A 23,238-nucleotide genomic window follows, 5' to 3' on the forward strand; every position below is an offset into this window, starting at 1 on the left:
TTTCAAACTATCTGGGGTTCACTGACATTAGCAGTTCTGCACATGCTTGTCCCCCAGCACAGAACGAACGGCAGCCTGTTAGCTCAGTTGGTTAGAGCGTGGTGCTAATAACGCCAAGGTCACAGGTTCGATCCCTGTACAGGCCAAGTTTCTGTGTTAAAAAAAAGATGCTTTTTCTTGTGTCTCTTTGTTAACTGTATATCTCTTTGGAGCAAGAGCTGCTAGTAGTTGAATCAATTTGATATAGATGTGGAATTATATATTAATGTTAAAGTGCCTTGAACATCCATTAATGGTTGTAAGTTCTAACACTAAGTAACTAAATCTCTCATTTATTACAAGCATTTTCTTCTGTCTGATGTTTATCTCTATATTTCCTTTGAGCAGGAGCTGATAGAATGAGTAGATGAATTAATTTAATATAGATGATGAACTGTTATTTATTGCTAAACCACATGGAAAATACATTAATGGTTCTAAGTTTTAACACTAAGATTGAAAATCTCATTTGTATTGATTTTTTTGTGATATTTGTTTCTTCATGTCGATAATATATAAATATACCTTATGGGTAAACAGCTGAAAATAAGCTTTCAAACTATCTGGGGTTCACTGACATTCGCAATTCTTCATATGCTTGTCCCCCAGCCCAGCACGAACAGCGGCCTGTTAGCTCAGTTGGTTAGAGCGTGGTGCTAATAACGCCAAGGTCACAGGTTCGATCCCTGTACAGGCCAAGTTTCTGTGTTAAATAAAAGATGCTTTTTCTTCTGTCTCTTTGTTATCTGTATATCTCTTTGGAGCAAGAGCTGCTAGAATCATTAGTTGAATCAATTTGATATAGATGTGGAATTATATATTAATGTTAAAGTGCCTTGAACACCCATTAAGGGTTCAAAGTTCTAACACTAAGTAATTAATCTCCCATTTATTACAAGTAATTTAGGAAAGTCTAGTTTTGATTTTTTGATAATGCTTAAAGACACCATGAATGTAAACAGCTGAATATAAGATTTCCATCTATCTCGGGTTAACAATCAGTAGCACTTCATCATCTGTTATTTCTTCAGTAGTATGCTATAAATATAGTAAGCCTATTATCTGATTCTGTTAGAACATGAAGTTAAAAATGCCAAGAACATACTTTCTACCACTCTCCAAGCAAACACTTAACGCTGCTTTAATGTTGAAATAGATGCATTTTCTTCTGTATCTTGTTTAAATCTATATTTCCTTTGAGCAGAAGCTGATAGAATGAGTAGATGAATTAATTTAATATAGATTATGAACTGTTATTTATTGCTAAACCACATGGAAAATACATTAATGGTTCTAAGTTTTAACACTAAGATTGAAAATCTCATTTGTATTGATTTTTTTGTGATATTTGTTTCTTCATGTCGATAATATATAAATATACCTTATGGGTAAACAGCTGAAAATAAGCTTTCAAACTATCTGGGGTTCACTGACATTAGCAATTCTTCATATGCTTGTCCCCCAGCCCAGCACGAGCGGCGGCCTGTTAGCTCAGTTGGTTAGAGCGTGGTGCTAATAACGCCAAGGTCACAGGTTCGATCCCTGTACAGGCCAAGTTTCTGTGTTAAATAAAAGATGCTTTTTCTTCTGTCTCTTTGTTATCTGTATATCTCTTTGGAGCAAGAGCTGCTAGAATCATTAGTTGAATCAATTTGATATAGATGTGGAATTATATATTAATGTTAAAGTGCCTTGAACATCCATTAATGGTTGTAAGTTCTAACACTAAGTAACTAAATCTCTCATTTATTACAAGCATTTTCTTCTGTCTGATGTTTATCTCTATATTTCCTTTGAGCAGGAGCTGATAGAATGAGTAGATGAATTAATTTAATATAGATGATGAACTGTTATTTATTGCTAAACCACCTAGAACATACATTAATGGTTCTAAGTTTTAACACTAAGAATGAAAATCTCATTTGTATTGATTTTTTTGTGATATTTGTTTCTTCATGTCGATAATATATAAATATACCTTATGGGTAAACAGCTGAAAATAAGCTTTCAAACTATCTGGGGTTCACTGACATTCGCAATTCTTCATATGCTTGTCCCCCAGCCCAGCACAAACAGCGGCCTGTTAGCTCAGTTGGTTAGAGCGTGGTGCTAATAACGCCAAGGTCACAGGTTCGATCCCTGTACAGGCCAAGTTTCTGTGTTAAAAAATAGATGCTTTTTCTTGTGTCTCTTTGTTAACTGTATATCTCTTTGGAGCAAGAGCTGCTAGAATCATTAGTTGAATCAATTTGATATAGATGTGGAATTATATATTAATGTTAAAGTGCCTTGAACATCCATTAATGGTTGTAAGTTCTAACACTAAGTAACTAAATCTCTCATTTATTACAAGCATTTTCTTCTGTCTGATGTTTAGCTCTATATTTCCTTTGAGCAGGAGCTGATAGAATGAGTAGATGAATTAATTTAATATAGATGATGAACTGTTATTTATTGCTAAACCACATAGAACATACATTAATGGTTCTAAGTTTTAACACTAAGAATGAAAATCTCATTTGTATTGATTTTTTTGTGATATTTGTTTCTTCATGTCGATAATATATAAATATACCTTATGGGTAAACAGCTGAAAATAAGCTTTCAAACTATCTGCGGTTCACTGACATTAGCAATTCTTCATATGCTTGTCCCCCAGCCCAGCACGAACAGCGGCCTGTTAGCACAGTTGGTTAGAGCGTGGTGCTAATAACGCCAAGGTCACAGGTTCGATCCCTGTACAGGCCAAGTTTCTGTGTTAAATAAAAGATGCTTTTTCTTCTGTCTCTTTGTTATCTGTATATCTCTTTGGAGCAAGAGCTGCTAGAATCATTAGTTGAATCAATTTGATATAGATGTGGAATTATATATTAATGTTAAAGTGCCTTGAACATCCATTAATGGTTGTAAGTTCTAACACTAAGTAACTAAATCTCTCATTTATTCCAAGCATTTTCTTCTGTCTGATGTTTATCTCTATATTTCCTTTGAGCAGGAGCTGATAGAATAAGTAGATGAATTAATTTAATATAGATGATGAACTGTTATTTATTGCTAAACCACATAGAACATACATTAATGGTTCTAAGTTTTAACACTAAGAATGAAAATCTCATTTGTATTGATTTTTTTGTGATATTTGTTTCTTCATGTCGATAATATATAAATATACCTTATGGGTAAACAGCTGAAAATAAGCTTTCAAACTATCTGGGGTTCACTGACATTAGCAGTTCTGCATATGCTTGTCCCCCAGCACAGCACTAACGGCGGCCTGTTAGCTCAGTTGGTTAGAGCGTGGTGCTAATAACACCAAGGTCACAGGTTCGATCCCTGTACAGGCCAAGTTTCTGTGTTAAAAAAAAGATGCTTTTTCTTGTGTCTCTTTGTTAACTGTATATCTCTTTGGAGCAAGAGCTGCTAGTAGTTGAATCAATTTGATATAGATGTGGAATTATATATTAATGTTAAAGTGCCTTGAACATCCATTAATGGTTGTAAGTTCTAACACTAAGTAACTAAATCTCTCATTTATTACAAGCATTTTCTTCTGTCTGATGTTTATCTCTATATTTCCTTTGAGCAGGAGCTGATAGAATGAGTAGATGAATTAATTTAATATAGATGATGAACTGTTATTTATTGCTAAACCACATAGAACATACATTAATGGTTCTAAGTTTTAACACTAAGAATGAAAATCTCATTTGTATTGATTTTTTTGTGATATTTGTTTCTTCATGTCGATAATATATAAATATACCTTATGGGTAAACAGCTGAAAATAAGCTTTCAAACTATCTGGGGTTCACTGACATTAGCAATTCTTCATATGCTTGTCCCCCAGCCAAGCACAAACAGCGGCCTGTTAGCTCAGTTGGTTAGAGCGTGGTGCTAATAACGCCAAGGTCACAGGTTCGATCCCTGTACTGGCCAAGTTTCTGTGTTAAATAAAAGATGCTTTTTCTTGTGTCTCTTTGTTATCTGTATATCTCTTTGGAGCAAGAGCTGCTAGAATCATTAGTTGAATCAATTTGATATAGATGTGGAATTATATATTAATGTTAAAGTGCCTTGAACATCCATTAATGGTTGTAAGTTCTAACACTAAGTAACTAAATCTCTCATTTATTACAAGCATTTTCTTCTGTCTGATGTTTATCTCTATATTTCCTTTGGGCAGAAGCTGATAGAATGATTAGATGAATCAATTTAATATAGTTGATGAATTATTGTTTATTGCTAAACCACATAGAAAATACATTAATGGTTCTAAGTTTTAACACTAAGAATAAAAATCTCATTTGTATTGATTTTTTGGTGATATTTATTTCTTCATGTCAATAATATATAAATATACCTTATGGGTAAACAGCTGAAAATAACCTTTCAAACTATCTGGGGTTCACTGACATTAGCACTTCTTCATATGCTTGTCCCCCAGCCCAGCACAAACAGTGGCCTGTTAGCTCAGTTGGTTAGAGCGTGGTGCTAATAACGCCAAGGTCACAGGTTCAATCCCTGTACAGGCCACGTTTCTGTGTTAAATAAAAGATGCTTTTTCTTGTGTCTCTTTGTTAACTGTATATCTTTTTGGAGCAAGAGCTGCTAGAATCATTACATTAATCAATTTGATGTAGATGTGGAATTATATATTAATGTTAAAGTGCCTTGAATATTCATTAATGGTTCAAAGTTCTAACACTAAGTAATTAATCTCCCATTTATTACAAGTAATTTAGGAAAGTCTAGTTTTGATTTTTTGATAATGCTTAAAGACACCATGAATGTAAACAGCTGAATATAAGATTTCCATCTATCTCGGGTTAACAATCAGTAGCACTTCATCATCTGTTATTTCTTCAGTAGTATGCTATAAATATAGTAAGCCTATTATCTGATTCTGTTAGAACATGAAGTTAAAAATACCAAGAACATACTTTCTACCACTCTCCAAGCAAACACTTAACGCTGCTTTAATGTTGAAATAGATGCATTTTTTTCTGTATCTTGTTTAAATCTATATTTCCTTTGAGCAGAAGCTGATAGAATGAGTAGATGAATTAATTTAATATAGATGATGAACTGTTATTTATTGCTAAACCACATAGAAAATACATTAATGGTTCTAAGTTTTAACACTATGAATGAAAATCTCATTTGTATTGATTTTTTTGTGATATTTGTTTCTTCATGTCGATAATATATAAATATACCTTATGGGTAAACAGCTGAAAATAAGCTTTCAAACTATCTGGGGTTCACTGACATTAGCACTTCTTCATATGCTTGTCCCCCAGCCCAGCACAAACAGAGGCCTGTTAGCTCAGTTGGTTAGAGCGTGGTGCTAATAACGCCAAGGTCACAGGTTCGATCCCTGTACAGGCCAAGTTTCTGTGTTAAATAAAAGATGCTTTTTCTTGTGTCTCTTTGTTAACTGTATATCTCTTTGGAGCAAGAGCTGCTAGAATCATTAGTTGAATCAATTTGATATAGATGTGGAATTATATATTAATGTTAAAGTGCCTTGAACATCCATTAATGGTTGTAAGTTCTAACACTAAGTAACTAAATCTCTCATTTATTACAAGCATTTTCTTCTGTCTGATGTTTATCTCTATATTTCCTTTGAGCAGAAGCTGATAGAATGAGTAGATGAATTAATTTAATATAGATGATAAACTGTTATTTATTGCTAAACCACATAGAAAATACATTAATGGTTCTCAGTTTTAACACTAAGAATGAAAATCTCATTTGTATTGATTTTTTTGTGATATTTGTTTCTTCATGTCGATAATATATAAATATACCTTCTGGGTAAACAGCTGAAAATAAGCTTTCAAACTATCTGGGGTTGGCTGACATTCGCAATTCTTCATATGCTTGTCCCCCAGCCCAGCACGAACGGCGGCCTGTTAGCTCAGTTGGTTAGAGCGTGGTGCTAATAACGCCAAGGTCACAGGTTCGATCCCTGTACAGGCCAAGTTTCTGTGTTAAATAAAAGATGCTTTTTCTTCTGTCTCTTTGTTATCTGTATATCTCTTTGGAGCAAGAGCTGCCAGAATCATTAGTTGAATCAATTTGATATAGATGTGGAATTATATATTAATGTTAAAGTGCCTTGAACATCCATTAATGGTTCAAAGTTCTAACACTAAGTAACTAAATCTCTCATTTATTACAAGCATTTTCTTCTGTCTGATATTTATCTCTATATTTCCTTTGAGCAGAAGCTGATAGAATGAGTAGATGAATTAATTTAATATAGATGATGAACTGTTTTTTATTGCTAAACCACATTGAAAATACATTAATGGTTCTAAGTTTTAACACTAAGAATGAAAATCTCATTTGTATTGATTTTTTTGTGATATTTGTTTCTTCATGTCGATAATATATAAATATACCTTATGGGTAAACAGCTGAAAATAAGCTTTCAAACTATCTGGGGTTCACTGACACTAGCAATTCTTCATATGCTTGTCCCCCAGCCCAGCACGAACAGCAGCCTGTTAGCTCAGTTGGTTAGAGCGTGGTGCTAATAACGCCAAGGTCACAGGTTCGATCCCTGTACAGGCCAAGTTTCTGTGTTAAATAAAAGATGCTTTTTCTTCTGTCTCTTTGTTATCTGTATATCTCTTTGGAGCAAGAGCTGCCAGAATCATTAGTTGAATCAATTTGATATAGATGTGGAATTATATATTAATGTTAAAGTGCCTTGAACATCCATTAATGGTTCAAAGTTCTAACACTAAGTAACTAAATCTCTCATTTATTACAAGCATTTTCTTCTGTCTGATATTTATCTCTATATTTCCTTTGAGCAGAAGCTGATTGAATGAGTAGATGAATTAATTTAATATAGATGATGAACTGTTTTTTATTGCTAAACCACATAGAAAATACATTAATGGTTCTACGTTTTAACACTAAGAATGAAAATCTCATTTGTATTGATTTTTTTGTGATATTTGTTTCTTCATGTCGATAATATATAAATATACCTTATGGGTAAACAGCTGAAAATAAGCTTTCAAACTATCTGGGGTTCACTGACATTACCACTTCTTCATATGCTTGTCCCCCAGCCCAGCACGGACAGCGGCCTGTTAGCTCAGTTGGTTAGAGCGTGGTGCTAATAACGCCAAGGTCACAGGTTCGATCCCTGTACAGGCCAAGTTTCTGTGTTAAATAAAAGATGCTTTTTCTTCTGTCTCTATGTTATCTGTATATCTCTTTGGAGCAAGAGCTGCTAGAATCATTAGTTGAATCAATTTGATATAGATGTGGAATTATCTATTAATGTTAAAGTGCCTTGAACATCCATTAATGGTTCAAAGTTCTAACACTAAGTAACTAAATCTCTCATTTATTACAAGCATTTTCTTCTGTCTGATATTTATCTCTATATTTCCTTTGAGCAGAAGCTGATAGAATGAGTAGATGAATTAATTTAATATAGATGATGAACTGTTTTTTATTGCTAAACCACATATAAAATACATTAATGGTTCTAAGTTTTAACAGTAAGAATGAAAATCTCATTTGTATTGATTTTTTTGTGATATTTGTTTCTTCATGTCGATAATATATAAATATACCTTATGGGTAAACAGCTGAAAATAAGCTTTCAAACTATCTGGGGTTCACTGACATTACCACTTCTTCATATGCTTGTCCCCCAGCACAGCACGGACGGCGGCCTGTTAGCTCAGTTGGTTAGAGCGTGGTGCTAATAATGCCAAGGTCACAGGTTCGATCCCTGTACAGGCCAAGTTTCTGTGTTAAATAAAAGATGCTTTTTCTTGTGACACTTTGTTAACTGTATATCTCTTTGGAGCAAGAGCTGCTAGAATCATTACATTAATCAATTTGATGTTGATGTGGAATTATATATTAATGTTAAAGTGCCTTGAACATCCATTATTGGTTGTAAGTTCTAACACTAAGTAACTAAATCTCTCATTTATTACAAGCATTTTCTTCTGGCTGATGTTTATCTCTATATTTCCTTTGGGCAGAAGCTGATAGAATTATTAGATGAATCAATTTAATATAGTTGATGAATTATTGTTTATTGCTAAAACAGATGGAAAATACTTTAATGGCTCTAAGTTTTAACACTAAGTATGAAAATCTCGTTTATATTGAGTTTTTATTTCATATTGGTTTTTTCATGTTGATAATATATAAATATATCTTAAAGGTAAACTGCTGAAAATAAGCATTCCAACTATCTGGGGTTCACTGTCATTAGCACTTCTTCATATGCTTGTCCCCCATCACTGTGCACACAGTGGCCTGTTAGCTCAGTTGGTTAGAGCGTGGTGCTAATAACGCCAAGGTCACAGGTTCGATCCCTGTACAGGCCAGGTGTCTGAGTTAAAAGAAAGCTTTTTATTATCTCTCATTGTTAACTGTATACCTCTTTGGAGCAAGAGCTGCTAGAAAGATTCGATTAATAAATTTTATATAGATGTGGAATTACATATTAATGTTAAAGTGCCTTGAATATTCATTAATGGTTCAAAGTTCTAACACTAAGTAATTAATCTCCCATTTATTACAAGTAATTTAGGAAAGTCTAGTTTAGATTTTTTGATAATGCTTAAAGACACCATGAATGTAAACAGCTGAATATAAGATTTCCATCTATCTCGGGTTAACAATCAGTAGCACTTCATCATCTGTTATTTCTTCAGTAGTATGCTATAAATATAGTAAGCCTATTATCTGATTCTGTTAGAACATGAAGTTAAAAATGCCAAGAACATACTTTCTACCACTCTCGAAGCAAACACTTAACGCTGCTTTAATGTTGAAATAGATGCATTTTCTTCTGTATCTTGTTTAAATCTATATTTCCTTGGAGCAGAAGCTGATAGAATGAGTAAATGAATTAATTTAATATAGATGATGAACTGTTATTTATTGCTAAACCACATGGAAAATACATTAATGGTTCTAAGTTTTAACACTAAGATTGAAAATCTCATTTGTATTGATTTTTTTGTGATATTTGTTTCTTCATGTCGATAATATATAAATATACCTTATGGGTAAACAGCTGAAAATAAGCTTTCAAACTATCTGGGGTTCACTGACATTGGCGATTCTTCATATGCTTGTCCCCCAGCACAGCACGAGCGGCGGCCTGTTAGCTCAGTTGGTTAGAGCGTGGTGCTAATAACGCCAAGGTCACAGGTTCGATCCCTGTACAGGCCAAGTTTCTGTGTTAAATAAAAGATGCTTTTTCTTCTGTCTCTTTGTTATCTGTATATCTCTTTGGAGCAAGAGCTGCTAGAATCATTAGTTGAATCAATTTGATATAGATGTGGAATTATATATTAATGTTAAAGTGCCTTGAACATCCATTAATGGTTCAAAGTTCTAACACTAAGTAACTAAATCTCTCATTTATTACAAGCATTTTCTTCTGTCTGATATTTATCTCTATATTTCCTTTGAGCAGAAGCTGATAGAATGAGTAGATGAATTAATTTAATATAGATGATGAACTGTTTTTTATTGCTAAACCACATTGAAAATACATTAATGGTTCTAAGTTTTAACACTAAGAATGAAAATCTCATTTGTATTGATTTTTTTGTGATATTTGTTTCTTCATGTCGATAATATATAAATATACCTTATGGGTAAACAGCTGAAAATAAGCTTTCAAACTATCTGGGGTTCACTGACACTAGCAATTCTTCATATGCTTGTCCCCCAGCCCAGCACGAACAGCAGCCTGTTAGCTCAGTTGGTTAGAGCGTGGTGCTAATAACGCCAAGGTCACAGGTTCGATCCCTGTACAGGCCAAGTTTCTGTGTTAAATAAAAGATGCTTTTTCTTCTGTCTCTTTGTTATCTGTATATCTCTTTGGAGCAAGAGCTGCCAGAATCATTAGTTGAATCAATTTGATATAGATGTGGAATTATATATTAATGTTAAAGTGCCTTGAACATCCATTAATGGTTCAAAGTTCTAACACTAAGTAACTAAATCTCTCATTTATTACAAGCATTTTCTTCTGTCTGATATTTATCTCTATATTTCCTTTGAGCAGAAGCTGATAGAATGAGTAGATGAATTAATTTAATATAGATGATGAACTGTTTTTTATTGCTAAACCACATAGAAAATACATTAATGGTTCTAAGTTTTAACACTAAGAATGAAAATCTCATTTGTATTGATTTTTTTGTGATATTTGTTTCTTCATGTCGATAATATATAAATATACCTTATGGGTAAACAGCTGAAAATAAGCTTTCAAACTATCTGGGGTTCACTGACACTAGCAATTCTTCATCTGCTTGTCCCCCAGCCCAGCACGAACAGCGGCCTGTTAGCTCAGTTGGTTAGAGCGTGGTGCTAATAACGCCAAGGTCACAGGTTCGATCCCTGTACAGGCCAAGTTTCTGTGTTAAATAAAAGATGCTTTTTCTTGTGTCTCTTTGTTATCTGTATATCTCTTTGGAGCAAGAGCTGCTAGAATCATTAGTTGAATCAATTTGATATAGATGTGGAATTATATATTAATGTTAAAGTGCCTTGAACATCCATTAATGGTTGTAAGTTCTAACACTAAGTAACTAAATCTCTCATTTATTACAAGCATTTTCTTCTGTCTGATGTTTATCTCTATATTTCCTTTGGGCAGAAGCTGATAGAATGATTAGATGAATCAATTTAATATAGTTGATGAATTATTGTTTATTGCTAAACCACATAGAAAATACATTAATGGTTCTAAGTTTTAACACTAAGAATAAAAATCTCATTTGTATTGATTTTTTGGTGATATTTATTTCTTCATGTCAATAATATATAAATATACCTTATGGGTAAACAGCTGAAAATAACCTTTCAAACTATCTGGGGTTCACTGACATTCGCACTTCTTCATATGCTTGTCCCCCAGCCCAGCACAAACAGTGGCCTGTTAGCTCAGTTGGTTAGAGCGTGGTGCTAATAACGCCAAGGTCACAGGTTCAATCCCTGTACAGGCCACGTTTCTGTGTTAAATAAAAGATGCTTTTTCTTGTGTCTCTTTGTTAACTGTATATCTTTTTGGAGCAAGAGCTGCTAGAATCATTACATTAATCAATTTGATGTAGATGTGGAATTATATATTAATGTTAAAGTGCCTTGAATATTCATTAATGGTTCAAAGTTCTAACACTAAGTAATTAATCTCCCATTTATTACAAGTAATTTAGGAAAGTCTAGTTTTGATTTTTTGATAATGCTTAAAGACACCATGAATGTAAACAGCTGAATATAAGATTTCCATCTATCTCGGGTTAACAATCAGTAGCACTTCATCATCTGTTATTTCTTCAGTAGTATGCTATAAATATAGTAAGCCTATTATCTGATTCTGTTAGAACATGAAGTTAAAAATACCAAGAACATACTTTCTACCACTCTCCAAGCAAACACTTAACGCTGCTTTAATGTTGAAATAGATGCATTTTTTTCTGTATCTTGTTTAAATCTATATTTCCTTTGAGCAGAAGCTGATAGAATGAGTAGATGAATTAATTTAATATAGATGATGAACTGTTATTTATTGCTAAACCACATAGAAAATACATTAATGGTTCTAAGTTTTAACACTATGAATGAAAATCTCATTTGTATTGATTTTTTTGTGATATTTGTTTCTTCATGTCGATAATATATAAATATACCTTATGGGTAAACAGCTGAAAATAAGCTTTCAAACTATCTGGGGTTCACTGACATTAGCACTTCTTCATATGCTTGTCCCCCAGCCCAGCACAAACAGAGGCCTGTTAGCTCAGTTGGTTAGAGCGTGGTGCTAATAACGCCAAGGTCACAGGTTCGATCCCTGTACAGGCCAAGTTTCTGTGTTAAATAAAAGATGCTTTTTCTTGTGTCTCTTTGTTAACTGTATATCTCTTTGGAGCAAGAGCTGCTAGAATCATTAGTTGAATCAATTTGATATAGATGTGGAATTATATATTAATGTTAAAGTGCCTTGAACATCCATTAATGGTTGTAAGTTCTAACACTAAGTAACTAAATCTCTCATTTATTACAAGCATTTTCTTCTGTCTGATGTTTATCTCTATATTTCCTTTGAGCAGAAGCTGATAGAATGAGTAGATGAATTAATTTAATATAGATGATAAACTGTTATTTATTGCTAAACCACATAGAAAATACATTAATGGTTCTCAGTTTTAACACTAAGAATGAAAATCTCATTTGTATTGATTTTTTTGTGATATTTGTTTCTTCATGTCGATAATATATAAATATACCTTCTGGGTAAACAGCTGAAAATAAGCTTTCAAACTATCTGGGGTTGGCTGACATTCGCAATTCTTCATATGCTTGTCCCCCAGCCCAGCACGAACGGCGGCCTGTTAGCTCAGTTGGTTAGAGCGTGGTGCTAATAACGCCAAGGTCACAGGTTCGATCCCTGTACAGGCCAAGTTTCTGTGTTAAAAAAAAGATGCTTTTTCTTGTGTCTCTTTGTTAACTGTATATCTCTTTGGAGCAAGAGCTGCTAGAATCATTAGTTGAATCAATTTGATATAGATGTGGAATTATATATTAATGTTAAAGTGCCTTGAACATCCATTAATGGTTGTAAGTTCTAACACTAAGTAACTAAATCTCTCATTTATTACAAGCATTTTCTTCTGTCTGATGTTTAGCTCTATATTTCCTTTGAGCAGGAGCTGATAGAATGAGTAGATGAATTAATTTAATATAGATGATGAACTGTTATTTATTGCTAAACCACATAGAACATACATTAATGGTTCTAAGTTTTAACACTAAGAATGAAAATCTCATTTGTATTGATTTTTTTGTGATATTTGTTTCTTCATGTCGATAATATATAAATATACCTTATGGGTAAACAGCTGAAAATAAGCTTTCAAACTATCTGGGGTTCACTGACATTAGCAATTCTTCATATGCTTGTCCCCCAGCCAAGCACAAACAGCGGCCTGTTAGCTCAGTTGGTTAGAGCGTGGTGCTAATAACGCCAAGGTCACAGGTTCGATCCCTGTACTGGCCAAGTTTCTGTGTTAAATAAAAGATGCTTTTTCTTGTGTCTCTTTGTTATCTGTATATCTCTTTGGAGCAAGAGCTGCTAGAATCATTAGTTGAATCAATTTGATATAGATGTGGAATTATATATTAATGTTAAAGTGCCTTGAACACCCATTAATGGTTCAAAGTTCTAACACTAAGTAATTAATCTCCCATTTATTACAAGTAATTTAGGAAAGTCTAGTTTTGATTTTTTGATAATGCTTAAAGACACCATGAATGTAAACAGCTGAATATAAGATTTCCATCTATCTCGGGTTAACAATCAGTAGCACTTCATCATCTGTTATTTCTTCAGTAGTATGCTATAAATATAGTAAGCCTATTATCTGATTCTGTTAGAACATGAAGTTAAAAATGGCAAGAACATACTTTCTACCACTCTCCAAGCAAACACTTAACGCTGCTTTAATGTTGAAATAGATGCATTTTCTTCTGTATCTTGTTTAAATCTATATTTCCTTTGAGCAGAAGCTGATAGAATGAGTAGATGAATTAATTTAATATAGATTATGAACTGTTATTTATTGCTAAACCACATGGAAAAAACATTAATGGTTCTAAGTTTTAACACTAAGATTGAAAATCTCATTTGTATTGATTTTTTTGTGATATTTGTTTCTTCATGTCGATAATATATAAATATACCTTATGGGTAAACAGCTGAAAATAAGCTTTCAAACTATCTGGGGTTCACTGACATTGGCAATTCTTCATATGCTTGTCCCCCAGCCCAGCACGAGCGGCGGCCTGTTAGCTCAGATGGTTAGAGCGTGGTGCTAATAACGCCAAGGTCACAGGTTCGATCCCTGTACAGGCCAAGTTTCTGTGTTAAATAAAAGAAGCTTTTTCTTCTGTCTCTTTGTTATCTGTATATCTCTTTGGAGCAAGAGCTGCTAGAATCATTAGTTGAATCAATTTGATATAGATGTGGAATTATATATTAATGTTAAAGTGCCTTGAACATCCATTAATGGTTGTAAGTTCTAACACTAAGTAACTAAATCTCTCATTTATTACAAGCATTTTCTTCTGTCTGATGTTTATCTCTATATTTCCTTTGAGCAGGAGCTGATAGAATGAGTAGATGAATTAATTTAATATAGATGATGAACTGTTATTTATTGCTAAACCACATTGAAAATACATTAATGGTTCTAAGTTTTAACACTAAGAATGAAAATCTCATTTGTATTGATTTTTTTGTGATATTTGTTTCTTCATGTCGATAATATATAAATATACCTTATGGGTAAACAGCTGAAAATAAGCTTTCAAACTATCTGGGGTTCACTGACACTAGCAATTCTTCATATGCTTGTCCCCCAGCCCAGCACGAACAGCAGCCTGTTAGCTCAGTTGGTTAGAGCGTGGTGCTAATAACGCCAAGGTCACAGGTTCGATCCCTGTACAGGCCAAGTTTCTGTGTTAAATAAAAGATGCTTTTTCTTCTGTCTCTTTGTTATCTGTATATCTCTTTGGAGCAAGAGCTGCCAGAATCATTAGTTGAATCAATTTGATATAGATGTGGAATTATATATTAATGTTAAAGTGCCTTGAACATCCATTAATGGTTCAAAGTTCTAACACTAAGTAACTAAATCTCTCATTTATTACAAGCATTTTCTTCTGTCTGATATTTATCTCTATATTTCCTTTGAGCAGAAGCTGATTGAATGAGTAGATGAATTAATTTAATATAGATGATGAACTGTTTTTTATTGCTAAACCACATAGAAAATACATTAATGGTTCTACGTTTTAACACTAAGAATGAAAATCTCATTTGTATTGATTTTTTTGTGATATTTGTTTCTTCATGTCGATAATATATAAATATACCTTATGGGTAAACAGCTGAAAATAAGCTTTCAAACTATCTGGGGTTCACTGACATTACCACTTCTTCATATGCTTGTCCCCCAGCCCAGCACGGACAGCGGCCTGTTAGCTCAGTTGGTTAGAGCGTGGTGCTAATAACGCCAAGGTCACAGGTTCGATCCCTGTACAGGCCAAGTTTCTGTGTTAAATAAAAGATGCTTTTTCTTCTGTCTCTATGTTATCTGTATATCTCTTTGGAGCAAGAGCTGCTAGAATCATTAGTTGAATCAATTTGATATAGATGTGGAATTATCTATTAATGTTAAAGTGCCTTGAACATCCATTAATGGTTCAAAGTTCTAACACTAAGTAACTAAATCTCTCATTTATTACAAGCATTTTCTTCTGTCTGATATTTATCTCTATATTTCCTTTGAGCAGAAGCTGATAGAATGAGTAGATGAATTAATTTAATATAGATGATGAACTGTTTTTTATTGCTAAACCACATATAAAATACATTAATGGTTCTAAGTTTTAACAGTAAGAATGAAAATCTCATTTGTATTGATTTTTTTGTGATATTTGTTTCTTCATGTCGATAATATATAAATATACCTTATGGGTAAACAGCTGAAAATAAGCTTTCAAACTATCTGGGGTTCACTGACATTACCACTTCTTCATATGCTTGTCCCCCAGCACAGCACGGACGGCGGCCTGTTAGCTCAGTTGGTTAGAGCGTGGTGCTAATAATGCCAAGGTCACAGGTTCGATCCCTGTACAGGCCAAGTTTCTGTGTTAAATAAAAGATGCTTTTTCTTGTGACACTTTGTTAACTGTATATCTCTTTGGAGCAAGAGCTGCTAGAATCATTACATTAATCAATTTGATGTTGATGTGGAATTATATATTAATGTTAAAGTGCCTTGAACATCCATTATTGGTTGTAAGTTCTAACACTAAGTAACTAAATCTCTCATTTATTACAAGCATTTTCTTCTGGCTGATGTTTATCTCTATATTTCCTTTGGGCAGAAGCTGATAGAATTATTAGATGAATCAATTTAATATAGTTGATGAATTATTGTTTATTGCTAAAACAGATGGAAAATACTTTAATGGCTCTAAGTTTTAACACTAAGTATGAAAATCTCGTTTATATTGAGTTTTTATTTCATATTGGTTTTTTCATGTTGATAATATATAAATATATCTTAAAGGTAAACTGCTGAAAATAAGCATTCCAACTATCTGGGGTTCACTGTCATTAGCACTTCTTCATATGCTTGTCCCCCATCACTGTGCACACAGTGGCCTGTTAGCTCAGTTGGTTAGAGCGTGGTGCTAATAACGCCAAGGTCACAGGTTCGATCCCTGTACAGGCCAGGTGTCTGAGTTAAAAGAAAGCTTTTTATTATCTCTCATTGTTAACTGTATACCTCTTTGGAGCAAGAGCTGCTAGAAAGATTCGATTAATAAATTTTATATAGATGTGGAATTACATATTAATGTTAAAGTGCCTTGAATATTCATTAATGGTTCAAAGTTCTAACACTAAGTAATTAATCTCCCATTTATTACAAGTAATTTAGGAAAGTCTAGTTTAGATTTTTTGATAATGCTTAAAGACACCATGAATGTAAACAGCTGAATATAAGATTTCCATCTATCTCGGGTTAACAATCAGTAGCACTTCATCATCTGTTATTTCTTCAGTAGTATGCTATAAATATAGTAAGCCTATTATCTGATTCTGTTAGAACATGAAGTTAAAAATGCCAAGAACATACTTTCTACCACTCTCGAAGCAAACACTTAACGCTGCTTTAATGTTGAAATAGATGCATTTTCTTCTGTATCTTGTTTAAATCTATATTTCCTTGGAGCAGAAGCTGATAGAATGAGTAAATGAATTAATTTAATATAGATGATGAACTGTTATTTATTGCTAAACCACATGGAAAATACATTAATGGTTCTAAGTTTTAACACTAAGATTGAAAATCTCATTTGTATTGATTTTTTTGTGATATTTGTTTCTTCATGTCGATAATATATAAATATACCTTATGGGTAAACAGCTGAAAATAAGCTTTCAAACTATCTGGGGTTCACTGACATTGGCGATTCTTCATATGCTTGTCCCCCAGCACAGCACGAGCGGCGGCCTGTTAGCTCAGTTGGTTAGAGCGTGGTGCTAATAACGCCAAGGTCACAGGTTCGATCCCTGTACAGGCCAAGTTTCTGTGTTAAATAAAAGATGCTTTTTCTTCTGTCTCTTTGTTATCTGTATATCTCTTTGGAGCAAGAGCTGCTAGAATCATTAGTTGAATCAATTTGATATAGATGTGGAATTATATATTAATGTTAAAGTGCCTTGAACATCCATTAATGGTTCAAAGTTCTAACACTAAGTAACTAAATCTCTCATTTATTACAAGCATTTTCTTCTGTCTGATATTTATCTCTATATTTCCTTTGAGCAGAAGCTGATAGAATGAGTAGATGAATTAATTTAATATAGATGATGAACTGTTTTTTATTGCTAAACCACATTGAAAATACATTAATGGTTCTAAGTTTTAACACTAAGAATGAAAATCTCATTTGTATTGATTTTTTTGTGATATTTGTTTCTTCATGTCGATAATATATAAATATACCTTATGGGTAAACAGCTGAAAATAAGCTTTCAAACTATCTGGGGTTCACTGACACTAGCAATTCTTCATATGCTTGTCCCCCAGCCCAGCACAAACAGCAGCCTGTTAGCTCAGTTGGTTAGAGCGTGGTGCTAATAACGCCAAGGTCACAGGTTCGATCCCTGTACAGGCCAAGTTTCTGTGTTAAATAAAAGATGCTTTTTCTTCTGTCTCTTTGTTATCTGTATATCTCTTTGGAGCAAGAGCTGCCAGAATCATTAGTTGAATCAATTTGATATAGATGTGGAATTATATATTAATGTTAAAGTGCCTTGAACATCCATTAATGGTTCAAAGTTCTAACACTAAGTAACTAAATCTCTCATTTATTACAAGCATTTTCTTCTGTCTGATATTTATCTCTATATTTCCTTTGAGCAGAAGCTGATAGAATGAGTAGATGAATTAATTTAATATAGATGATGAACTGTTTTTTATTGCTAAACCACATAGAAAATACATTAATGGTTCTAAGTTTTAACACTAAGAATGAAAATCTCATTTGTATTGATTTTTTTGTGATATTTGTTTCTTCATGTCGATAATATATAAATATACCTTATGGGTAAACAGCTGAAAATAAGCTTTCAAACTATCTGGGGTTCACTGACACTAGCAATTCTTCATCTGCTTGTCCCCCAGCCCAGCACGAACAGCGGCCTGTTAGCTCAGTTGGTTAGAGCGTGGTGCTAATAACGCCAAGGTCACAGGTTCGATCCCTGTACAGGCCAAGTTTCTGTGTTAAATAAAAGATGCTTTTTCTTGTGTCTCTTTGTTATCTGTATATCTCTTTGGAGCAAGAGCTGCTAGAATCATTAGTTGAATCAATTTGATATAGATGTGGAATTATATATTAATGTTAAAGTGCCTTGAACATCCATTAATGGTTGTAAGTTCTAACACTAAGTAACTAAATCTCTCATTTATTACAAGCATTTTCTTCTGTCTGATGTTTATCTCTATATTTCCTTTGGGCAGAAGCTGATAGAATGATTAGATGAATCAATTTAATATAGTTGATGAATTATTGTTTATTGCTAAACCACATAGAAAATACATTAATGGTTCTAAGTTTTAACACTAAGAATAAAAATCTCATTTGTATTGATTTTTTGGTGATATTTATTTCTTCATGTCAATAATATATAAATATACCTTATGGGTAAACAGCTGAAAATAACCTTTCAAACTATCTGGGGTTCACTGACATTCGCACTTCTTCATATGCTTGTCCCCCAGCCCAGCACAAACAGTGGCCTGTTAGCTCAGTTGGTTAGAGCGTGGTGCTAATAACGCCAAGGTCACAGGTTCAATCCCTGTACAGGCCACGTTTCTGTGTTAAATAAAAGATGCTTTTTCTTGTGTCTCTTTGTTAACTGTATATCTTTTTGGAGCAAGAGCTGCTAGAATCATTACATTAATCAATTTGATGTAGATGTGGAATTATATATTAATGTTAAAGTGCCTTGAATATTCATTAATGGTTCAAAGTTCTAACACTAAGTAATTAATCTCCCATTTATTACAAGTAATTTAGGAAAGTCTAGTTTTGATTTTTTGATAATGCTTAAAGACACCATGAATGTAAACAGCTGAATATAAGATTTCCATCTATCTCGGGTTAACAATCAGTAGCACTTCATCATCTGTTATTTCTTCAGTAGTATGCTATAAATATAGTAAGCCTATTATCTGATTCTGTTAGAACATGAAGTTAAAAATACCAAGAACATACTTTCTACCACTCTCCAAGCAAACACTTAACGCTGCTTTAATGTTGAAATAGATGCATTTTTTTCTGTATCTTGTTTAAATCTATATTTCCTTTGAGCAGAAGCTGATAGAATGAGTAGATGAATTAATTTAATATAGATGATGAACTGTTATTTATTGCTAAACCACATAGAAAATACATTAATGGTTCTAAGTTTTAACACTATGAATGAAAATCTCATTTGTATTGATTTTTTTGTGATATTTGTTTCTTCATGTCGATAATATATAAATATACCTTATGGGTAAACAGCTGAAAATAAGCTTTCAAACTATCTGGGGTTCACTGACATTAGCACTTCTTCATATGCTTGTCCCCCAGCCCAGCACAAACAGAGGCCTGTTAGCTCAGTTGGTTAGAGCGTGGTGCTAATAACGCCAAGGTCACAGGTTCGATCCCTGTACAGGCCAAGTTTCTGTGTTAAATAAAAGATGCTTTTTCTTGTGTCTCTTTGTTAACTGTATATCTCTTTGGAGCAAGAGCTGCTAGAATCATTAGTTGAATCAATTTGATATAGATGTGGAATTATATATTAATGTTAAAGTGCCTTGAACATCCATTAATGGTTGTAAGTTCTAACACTAAGTAACTAAATCTCTCATTTATTACAAGCATTTTCTTCTGTCTGATGTTTATCTCTATATTTCCTTTGAGCAGAAGCTGATAGAATGAGTAGATGAATTAATTTAATATAGATGATAAACTGTTATTTATTGCTAAACCACATAGAAAATACATTAATGGTTCTCAGTTTTAACACTAAGAATGAAAATCTCATTTGTATTGATTTTTTTGTGATATTTGTTTCTTCATGTCGATAATATATAAATATACCTTCTGGGTAAACAGCTGAAAATAAGCTTTCAAACTATCTGGGGTTGGCTGACATTCGCAATTCTTCATATGCTTGTCCCCCAGCCCAGCACGAACGGCGGCCTGTTAGCTCAGTTGGTTAGAGCGTGGTGCTAATAACGCCAAGGTCACAGGTTCGATCCCTGTACAGGCCAAGTTTCTGTGTTAAAAAAAAGATGCTTTTTCTTGTGTCTCTTTGTTAACTGTATATCTCTTTGGAGCAAGAGCTGCTAGAATCATTAGTTGAATCAATTTGATATAGATGTGGAATTATATATTAATGTTAAAGTGCCTTGAACATCCATTAATGGTTGTAAGTTCTAACACTAAGTAACTAAATCTCTCATTTATTACAAGCATTTTCTTCTGTCTGATGTTTAGCTCTATATTTCCTTTGAGCAGGAGCTGATAGAATGAGTAGATGAATTAATTTAATATAGATGATGAACTGTTATTTATTGCTAAACCACATAGAACATACATTAATGGTTCTAAGTTTTAACACTAAGAATGAAAATCTCATTTGTATTGATTTTTTTGTGATATTTGTTTCTTCATGTCGATAATATATAAATATACCTTATGGGTAAACAGCTGAAAATAAGCTTTCAAACTATCTGGGGTTCACTGACATTAGCAATTCTTCATATGCTTGTCCCCCAGCCAAGCACAAACCGCGGCCTGTTAGCTCAGTTGGTTAGAGCGTGGTGCTAATAACGCCAAGGTCACAGGTTCGATCCCTGTACTGGCCAAGTTTCTGTGTTAAATAAAAGATGCTTTTTCTTGTGTCTCTTTGTTATCTGTATATCTCTTTGGAGCAAGAGCTGCTAGAATCATTAGTTGAATCAATTTGATATAGATGTGGAATTATATATTAATGTTAAAGTGCCTTGAACACCCATTAATGGTTCAAAGTTCTAACACTAAGTAATTAATCTCCCATTTATTACAAGTAATTTAGGAAAGTCTAGTTTTGATTTTTTGATAATGCTTAAAGACACCATGAATGTAAACAGCTGAATATAAGATTTCCATCTATCTCGGGTTAACAATCAGTAGCACTTCATCATCTGTTATTTCTTCAGTAGTATGCTATAAATATAGTAAGCCTATTATCTGATTCTGTTAGAACATGAAGTTAAAAATGGCAAGAACATACTTTCTACCACTCTCCAAGCAAACACTTAACGCTGCTTTAATGTTGAAATAGATGCATTTTCTTCTGTATCTTGTTTAAATCTATATTTCCTTTGAGCAGAAGCTGATAGAATGAGTAGATGAATTAATTTAATATAGATTATGAACTGTTATTTATTGCTAAACCACATGGAAAAAACATTAATGGTTCTAAGTTTTAACACTAAGATTGAAAATCTCATTTGTATTGATTTTTTTGTGATATTTGTTTCTTCATGTCGATAATATATAAATATACCTTATGGGTAAACAGCTGAAAATAAGCTTTCAAACTATCTGGGGTTCACTGACATTGGCAATTCTTCATATGCTTGTCCCCCAGCCCAGCACGAGCGGCGGCCTGTTAGCTCAGATGGTTAGAGCGTGGTGCTAATAACGCCAAGGTCACAGGTTCGATCCCTGTACAGGCCAAGTTTCTGTGTTAAATAAAAGAAGCTTTTTCTTCTGTCTCTTTGTTATCTGTATATCTCTTTGGAGCAAGAGCTGCTAGAATCATTAGTTGAATCAATTTGATATAGATGTGGAATTATATATTAATGTTAAAGTGCCTTGAACATCCATTAATGGTTGTAAGTTCTAACACTAAGTAACTAAATCTCTCATTTATTACAAGCATTTTCTTCTGTCTGATGTTTATCTCTATATTTCCTTTGAGCAGGAGCTGATAGAATGAGTAGATGAATTAATTTAATATAGATGATGAACTGTTATTTATTGCTAAACCACATGGAAAATACATTAATGGTTCTAAGTTTTAACACTAAGATTGAAAATCTCATTTGTATTGATTTTTTTGTGATATTTGTTTCTTCATGTCGATAATATATAAATATACCTTATGGGTAAACAGCTGAAAATAAGCTTTCAAACTATCTGGGGTTCACTGACATTCGCAATTCTTCATATGCTTGTCCCCCAGCCCAGCACGAACAACGGCCTGTTAGCTCAGTTGGTTAGAGCGTGGTGCTAATAACGCCAAGGTCACAGGTTCGATCCCTGTACAGGCCAAGTTTCTGTGTTAAATAAAAGATGCTTTTTCTTCTGTCTCTTTGTTATCTGTATATCTCTTTGGAGCAAGAGCTGCTAGAATCATTAGTTGAATCAATTTGATATAGATGTGGAATTATATATTAATGTTAAAGTGCCTTGAACACCCATTAAGGGTTCAAAGTTCTAACACTAAGTAATTAATCTCCCATTTATTACAAGTAATTTAGGAAAGTCTAGTTTTGATTTTTTGATAATGCTTAAAGACACCATGAATGTAAACAGCTGAATATAAGATTTCCATCTATCTCGGGTTAACAATCAGTAGCACTTCATCATCTGTTATTTCTTCAGTAGTATGCTATAAATATAGTAAGCCTATTATCTGATTCTGTTAGAACATGAAGTTAAAAATGCCAAGAACATACTTTCTACCACTCTCCAAGCAAACACTTAACGCTGCTTTAATGTTGAAATAGATGCATTTTCTTCTGTATCTTGTTTAAATCTATATTTCCTTTGAGCAGAAGCTGATAGAATGAGTAGATGAATTAATTTAATATAGATTATGAACTGTTATTTATTGCTAAACCACATGGAAAATACATTAATGGTTCTAAGTTTTAACACTAAGATTGAAAATCTCATTTGTATTGATTTTTTTGTGATATTTGTTTCTTCATGTCGATAATATATAAATATACCTTATGGGTAAACAGCTGAAAATAAGCTTTCAAACTATCTGGGGTTCACTGACAT

General features: G+C 33.2%; 18 non-coding genes across 18 annotated transcripts; all 18 read left to right on the top strand.

Annotated features, from left to right (window-relative positions):
- The first annotated feature begins 663 nt into the window (after window positions 1-663).
- Window positions 664-737, top strand: TRNAI-AAU (transfer RNA isoleucine (anticodon AAU)). Its single transcript has one exon. It is a non-coding gene; the product is annotated as a tRNA-Ile (tRNA).
- Window positions 738-1,519: 782 nt separating this feature from the next.
- TRNAI-AAU (transfer RNA isoleucine (anticodon AAU)) lies at window positions 1,520-1,593 on the top strand. Its single transcript has one exon. It is a non-coding gene; the product is annotated as a tRNA-Ile (tRNA).
- Window positions 1,594-2,116: 523 nt separating this feature from the next.
- TRNAI-AAU (transfer RNA isoleucine (anticodon AAU)) lies at window positions 2,117-2,190 on the top strand. Its single transcript has one exon. It is a non-coding gene; the product is annotated as a tRNA-Ile (tRNA).
- A 3,164-nt stretch (window positions 2,191-5,354) lies between these two features.
- Window positions 5,355-5,428, top strand: TRNAI-AAU (transfer RNA isoleucine (anticodon AAU)). The gene has a single exon. It is a non-coding gene; the product is annotated as a tRNA-Ile (tRNA).
- Window positions 5,429-5,951: 523 nt separating this feature from the next.
- On the top strand, window positions 5,952-6,025 carry TRNAI-AAU (transfer RNA isoleucine (anticodon AAU)). Its single transcript has one exon. It is a non-coding gene; the product is annotated as a tRNA-Ile (tRNA).
- A 1,120-nt stretch (window positions 6,026-7,145) lies between these two features.
- TRNAI-AAU (transfer RNA isoleucine (anticodon AAU)) lies at window positions 7,146-7,219 on the top strand. The gene has a single exon. It is a non-coding gene; the product is annotated as a tRNA-Ile (tRNA).
- Window positions 7,220-8,340: 1,121 nt separating this feature from the next.
- On the top strand, window positions 8,341-8,414 carry TRNAI-AAU (transfer RNA isoleucine (anticodon AAU)). Its single transcript has one exon. It is a non-coding gene; the product is annotated as a tRNA-Ile (tRNA).
- Window positions 8,415-9,193: 779 nt separating this feature from the next.
- On the top strand, window positions 9,194-9,267 carry TRNAI-AAU (transfer RNA isoleucine (anticodon AAU)). The gene has a single exon. It is a non-coding gene; the product is annotated as a tRNA-Ile (tRNA).
- Window positions 9,268-10,387: 1,120 nt separating this feature from the next.
- TRNAI-AAU (transfer RNA isoleucine (anticodon AAU)) lies at window positions 10,388-10,461 on the top strand. The gene has a single exon. It is a non-coding gene; the product is annotated as a tRNA-Ile (tRNA).
- Window positions 10,462-11,840: 1,379 nt separating this feature from the next.
- TRNAI-AAU (transfer RNA isoleucine (anticodon AAU)) lies at window positions 11,841-11,914 on the top strand. Its single transcript has one exon. It is a non-coding gene; the product is annotated as a tRNA-Ile (tRNA).
- Window positions 11,915-12,437: 523 nt separating this feature from the next.
- On the top strand, window positions 12,438-12,511 carry TRNAI-AAU (transfer RNA isoleucine (anticodon AAU)). Its single transcript has one exon. It is a non-coding gene; the product is annotated as a tRNA-Ile (tRNA).
- Window positions 12,512-15,084: 2,573 nt separating this feature from the next.
- On the top strand, window positions 15,085-15,158 carry TRNAI-AAU (transfer RNA isoleucine (anticodon AAU)). The gene has a single exon. It is a non-coding gene; the product is annotated as a tRNA-Ile (tRNA).
- A 1,121-nt stretch (window positions 15,159-16,279) lies between these two features.
- TRNAI-AAU (transfer RNA isoleucine (anticodon AAU)) lies at window positions 16,280-16,353 on the top strand. The gene has a single exon. It is a non-coding gene; the product is annotated as a tRNA-Ile (tRNA).
- Window positions 16,354-17,132: 779 nt separating this feature from the next.
- Window positions 17,133-17,206, top strand: TRNAI-AAU (transfer RNA isoleucine (anticodon AAU)). The gene has a single exon. It is a non-coding gene; the product is annotated as a tRNA-Ile (tRNA).
- Window positions 17,207-18,326: 1,120 nt separating this feature from the next.
- On the top strand, window positions 18,327-18,400 carry TRNAI-AAU (transfer RNA isoleucine (anticodon AAU)). Its single transcript has one exon. It is a non-coding gene; the product is annotated as a tRNA-Ile (tRNA).
- Window positions 18,401-19,779: 1,379 nt separating this feature from the next.
- TRNAI-AAU (transfer RNA isoleucine (anticodon AAU)) lies at window positions 19,780-19,853 on the top strand. Its single transcript has one exon. It is a non-coding gene; the product is annotated as a tRNA-Ile (tRNA).
- A 523-nt stretch (window positions 19,854-20,376) lies between these two features.
- TRNAI-AAU (transfer RNA isoleucine (anticodon AAU)) lies at window positions 20,377-20,450 on the top strand. Its single transcript has one exon. It is a non-coding gene; the product is annotated as a tRNA-Ile (tRNA).
- Window positions 20,451-22,426: 1,976 nt separating this feature from the next.
- TRNAI-AAU (transfer RNA isoleucine (anticodon AAU)) lies at window positions 22,427-22,500 on the top strand. Its single transcript has one exon. It is a non-coding gene; the product is annotated as a tRNA-Ile (tRNA).
- Window positions 22,501-23,238: the final 738 nt, after the last annotated feature.

Source organism: Triturus cristatus, chromosome 5_1, assembly GCF_964204655.1.
Source record: "Triturus cristatus chromosome 5_1, aTriCri1.1, whole genome shotgun sequence".
NCBI classification, from domain to species: domain Eukaryota; kingdom Metazoa; phylum Chordata; class Amphibia; order Caudata; family Salamandridae; genus Triturus; species Triturus cristatus.